Below are 5,748 nucleotides of genomic sequence, written 5' to 3'. Positions count from 1 at the left end.
ATGCATCAGTCTTGCATTACTTATAGTGGATATTATGCTGCCTGGCCCAAGTTGCTTGACCATTATTTTGTGACTACTAATAAGTTCAATTTTTCAGTGTTACTAATAGATTGCAATGTTCCGCTACTTTAATTTAAACATTTTTAATGTAATTACAGTTTCTATTTCATAAATATTTTTAAATTAATTTAAAATTATTATGAGCTTTTTTTAAGACATAATAAAAATAGAAACAATTAATTAATAGCCATAGAGCATCAGAGAGCCATTCCTCATTTCCTGGACAGAGGGTGTGGTACAGAATCAGTGGTAAAAATACCTTTAATCTTTTATGTCAACTCCAGTTTCATAAAAACTATACAGCTCCATATAACTGATTAAGGAGCTGAATCACCGTAATGGACAAAACACTAATATTTTTCATTTTTCGAAGCAACATCAATTTCCTTTTCCCTGCTTAACAGGCTCATGTTTGGTTTCCTTTCTGGTTTTTGTTTTTCAGCCTTTTGTCATTCTTCAGAGATGGTTTCTATACACAGACAACTGTCCAAAAAAGATTCCATATGGAGAATTCTCAAGAAGTTCAAGTGTAAATAGGCTAAAAAAAATGAAATTTGCACTTCATTCCATGGCAAATGCAAATGTTCAAAACACATGCAAGAAAAATCAAATTACATTAGTAGAATTATTCTTTGAAAAGCAGTGATTAGGAAACAGTGTTGGTATAGGTGAATTAATTGAATCATCTGCTTATTTGTTCTGAAACACATTCCTGGTTTTCCTTTCAGCTTTTATCATAAAATATAAAACTAATTGAAATTTAATAATAGTCAAAAATCTTTGTGTTATTAATAAGTATTTTGGAAAGATTATTAGCTGGTTTTTTGGAAGATACTTGCTACCAATTCTCTATCAATATTTTCATATATTATTTATAGTCAAATTTTAGGTGGTGGGTGAATTCAACCTGTTGAGAACACTGCTGGGACATGAAGAACCTCAAAAAAATGCACAGAAGGAACTGCTAAAGTTTGAAGTTGTATAGCAAGTTTTGAAGAGATACGTCAAGAAAATGCTTGCCACTATTCCAAACACAAAGTACTAAATTAAATGCCTAAAAACAGAAGGTGAAAACAGTGCTATACTCTTAGCTACTCCCCATCAGTCATGCCAACCATAACAAATGTTAATCATTGAAGTAGTACAAGTTTGTAGGAATTTTAAAGAAAGATGGAATATATTGGCTAATTGTCTAGAACAGAAGTGACTAACAATTAAATCATTTTTTTCAGGACATTGTCTTTTTGCCCATGAATCAGATTATTTGGTTGAAAAATGAAAAGTCAGGAAAGTGATAAATCTTGTCTTCTTCTTCCATCTCAGAAATAATTAATTCTAAATTAATTCTAAGATCTATTAATTCTAAATCTTTGAAAGACTTGGTCATCTCCTGATTCAGTTTGAACCATTAAGCATCGTCAGTATTTCTTCATATGACAGAGTAATTTATTGATATTTTTATTGCTTTTTTTAAAGAAAGCAATTTTCTAATTCAATAGAAAGGAATCTGGTTTGTGTATAAGCGAATCCTAATTTCTAATCAAATGCAGCTTGCCACAACTTCCAAGATATGAACTAGTTACTAAGTAATGGCAAAATATATTGTTTACATTTTTCTATATTGAAAAAACTTAAAAAGCAAGTTTTTACAAACAATTACAAATAATTGTAACACCGTAGAAGTTGTCCAACTAAAAGATACTTTGGCTTTTGTAAGTCAAGGTGAATCTTCAAGTGTAAAGCTTAAATTTAGCTGAAAGTTGGGATTCAAATGAGTTATTCTGGGAATGCCATTATGCAGAATCTTAACTAAAATGTAAATATGAGAAAATGTTTAAAAAATGCACAATTTAAGTTTTCTTGATCACTAGTTTAAATCATGATTTATGATCAGTGAATTATGTCACTTCGATTAAATTTGATTAACAGGCAGAGGGCAGACAAAGTCTGAAGTGTGTATTGTGATAACTAAGAAATCATCACTAGACCAGATCTGAAAATGAAATGAGCAGACTTTTCTCTGAGAACCCAAATATTGAACTGCTGTTGTGAAAACATTAGCCATGATCCACACATTATCTTTGAATAAAAAAAAAAACAAATGCAAAGAAGTTTTAAAAAAAGTAATCAAATAAATCAAATAATTAAGAAACTGTGCTTTCATTTCCAGTTCCAGTGTTATGATAACAGTATAAACAGACAAAGTCATTATTCTTTTAGTCATGGATTCGCTAAAATGTGCCCTACAATCTTCAGGACTTCAATGTCAGTAGGTTACCAAATGCTCCAGTTGCTGCAGATTAAACTAGTGATTTCAACCATAGCCTTTTTCTAGTCAAACAAATAATGTAAGCAGTAAAGCCCTGGATTACACTTCTTCCCAAAAGTAAGCAATTTGCTGTTCTAATTCTGGCCTGCACTAAGCTTGAATAAAATCATATGCATGTTAGACATATGCAGGATAAACACAATTTCAGAATCAAAAGTTTCTCGCAATTGTATGTTCCGTTCTTTTTCAGAAAGACTCTATTTCAGGAATGTTTATTACTCTGCAGCAAAGCTAGATCAATTTTGAATTAATCATAAAACAGAAATAACTTTTTTGTTTATTACATGCAGAAGGACTTTTTGTTCCTACTCAAACATACTCAGCCTTGAAGCTAAATTTCCTAACCAGAGATGGCTTACTGTGACATGTGTTGGCATGATGTAGCAGAAAAGCATCATAATAGACTTTGACAAGGATTTTCATCAGGTCATGGTAAATCCTTAGCATCTTGGCAGGTCTTCATCTACCATGCCTACCTGTAAAATACATATATCAAAGACATAACCGAAGCCAATGACTCAAAAAGAAACCATACCAAACCAAAGTGAAAAAAAGCAGCAGTTACTACGGGTAGGATGAGTAAATACTGAAACAAACTATCACATAAAATGGTGGACACTCCATTTTTTACTATTGATAAATTGTGCCCGAATACATGGCTGGAAAACACACCTTACATGTAATTGTTCCTTGTGGAGTACCCATGTGAATCTCTCTGCCTGCTTCCATAGATAACACAAGAAAGCATTGCAGTCCCTTCTTTCCTTGCAGTGTAGGGAGTAAAGAAATAGTTAAGAACTGAGAATCACAGAAATGATCCTACTGCTGGTTCTGCCCCTCTTGAGTAAAATGATTTTTATTTACTTCACTGTATTTCATCAGGTGTTATGTGCCTGTCCGTATTCTTGGAAATTTAGTACTGATTGATGATAATTTTGTTGTTAGCGAATATTAGTTTTAAATCTGAGAAATTAACCTTTGGTTAGTAGATATTTAAAAGGAAATCAAGTCTTTCAGAAATAATGTTTACATTGAATTAAAGAGGAGGCCTGTTGTTTTCATGTCTGTGCAAAGCTCATTTAATTTAGTTAAATACTCATTTGACTCCAGAACAGAGAAACCATAGCAAAACCTACTCAGGAAGGAGATAGTACTAGGGTTTGTTCTGTAATCAGGCTTCATTTTCTGAAATCTTCACCTCTTAATAGATGTAAAATTAATTAGATCACTTTATTAACCTCCAAGGAAAGAACTGACAACTCTTTCCATGAAGAAACCATGTCTTTCCAGTTCTAAAAGCCCTTTAGAAGTTACATCTCCTACATTAAAGTAGAAGAAAATATTACACAAATCTCTGGGGAAAATGGCAAGGAAAAAGGCAGTAAATGTGTATATTTCCAGCTTCCCTGGAAAGGAAATACTCTGAGGTTATTTAGAAAGTCTGTTGTTACCCATCTCTGTTCCTTAAATTTTTAATATCTGAAATTAAAACAGTCATCTTCACAAGTATTTTGCAAATCAGTGCATATATATAGATAAATAAGCTGAGCAATATCAATATGATGTTGCTCTTCAGCTAACACTTGAAAGTGTTAGCTGAAGTGTTTGAAAGGAACAAACAAGGAGCAAGGCAAATTAAACCACATTTAAAAAAAAAATCAAAAGATCGATTCTTTTCTAATCCTTTCATCTCAAAATATTGGAAGAGTTCCAAAACTACACTGCAAGGTCCCAAGGTATCCGGCACAAAACACCGTACTTGCACAGAACTTTGTTCTCTGACTGCCCATGAGCAAGTCTGTCACAAAAACAATTCCTTTACAGCACTTACTTTATGACTTCACTGTGAAAAGTTGAGGCCATTTCTCCAGTCAAAGGTGTTCGCTTTCACTTCAAAGTTTTTTTCACTTCATCTTTTGATGTGTTTTTTTCCCCAGGAATAGTTGTCCCTAAAAGTGCCTTTACCTGAAAAATAACCTGTTGCCTGAGAAGAAGTAGATCCTTCAGCCTGACTTGAACCTTGCAGGACTCCAAAGGGACTTTTCTGGTTTCTCATAACTCTTCTGAAGGTTGGCTAGAGAACTCTCAAATCTAAAAGAAAAAGACTTCAAAAATGAAACCACACAATCTAATGCTACAACAACCATTTCACCACCAGCAACGATCCATCAGTCATCTAGTTCTACATCCTTTTTACCACAGAGGAAAAGGCATATAATATCATTGTGAATTAAGTGGTTTAGAGCAACAAGTTACTACCATACAGTGTACTAAACATTTTAGAATGAGTCTACTCACCCCAGGCCAAACCCAAACTTCTTAAAAGCAGAACTGTGTGACCACAAAGTCCAGCAAAGCGTCAGATCAGAGTTCAGAGTTCAGAAGCACAGGAGGCTGTATTTAACTGTAGTGGATAGCTTACTATAAAACATCACTATGGCTTCAATTTGATATATCACTTGTAAGTTACAAAGTATTGACTTCTTTCAACAAAGGAATTCTTGAGGCTTTTAATCTTATGAATCTTAAAATGCTGTATTTCTCCTTGTTGTAGTAGCTCCAGCTTCTCTTCTTATGATGAGTCCCTTTTGCCCATCACAGTGCCACCCATCTCCCCCCACAATCCCTCACTACCCACATCCTCCAAACCCAGTGCTGGGGCTGGTTCCCAGTTGTGCTGTGCTGAGTTGCTGAGCAGCATTCACCTGGTGACAGGTCAGCAACAGGCCAAACAGAGCAGGCATCTTGCAGTTTTTCTCCCAGGGAGCGTTTTACTTACCCAGCTGCAATATGAACCATATTTTAATAGCTTAATAACAAAAGGTCTGTTCATCTGAAAAAATGTTATCAATATTGGACAGTAGAGTGAAACTTTGTTCTTATGAAACAGAGATACACAGACACATGGGCAGAATTATTTCATAGCCCTTGCTGCCTTAGAAAACGCACTGAAAGATTCTGTGTTAATGAAAGCCATGTAAGGAACTATGTATTTGTCACCTTACACTTTCAAAGAGAAGTTTAGAAACAGGGTTTTCCCCTGATTTGCTTTTGCAGATGAGTGCGAAAACAGGCAAAAATCACAAATAAGAACTAAGGTTACTGTTTCATACAATAGCTGACTTTGTAAGGCTGATGCCACATGCCAGATGCTATACTGCCATGACCAAAACTAGTGCTGTCTTAAGTATTGTCAATACCTGTAAATTGAAATTATTTTTGGATGCAAGACATATAATTTCTTTTTCATCTAGGAGATTTTTCCATAAAAGATTGAAACAAGAAAACACTGTTAATCAAAATATTGTTCTAGATTTCCAAACATTTTAATTACTTTGTATAACAGGGAGAAGGACAAA

General features: G+C 34.0%; 1 long non-coding RNA gene across 1 annotated transcript; it reads right to left on the bottom strand.

Annotated features, from left to right (window-relative positions):
• Positions 1-252: 252 nt before the first annotated feature.
• LOC120324525 lies at positions 253-5,635 on the bottom strand. Its single transcript, XR_005565902.1, has 3 exons — positions 4,355-5,635; positions 2,749-2,865; positions 253-598 (listed from the first exon to the last, which is right to left on the bottom strand). It is a non-coding gene; the product is annotated as an uncharacterized LOC120324525 (long non-coding RNA).
• Between the last annotated feature and the right edge of the window lie 113 nt (positions 5,636-5,748).

This window comes from Pipra filicauda, unplaced genomic scaffold (genome assembly GCF_003945595.2).
Source record: "Pipra filicauda isolate LSUMZ 115617 unplaced genomic scaffold, ASM394559v2 scaffold572_size285001_pilon, whole genome shotgun sequence".
In the NCBI taxonomy this organism is placed as follows: Eukaryota; Metazoa; Chordata; class Aves; order Passeriformes; family Pipridae; genus Pipra; species Pipra filicauda.
Note: the sequence above shows the minus strand (reverse complement) of the source record. Positions and strands in the feature narration are given on the sequence as shown.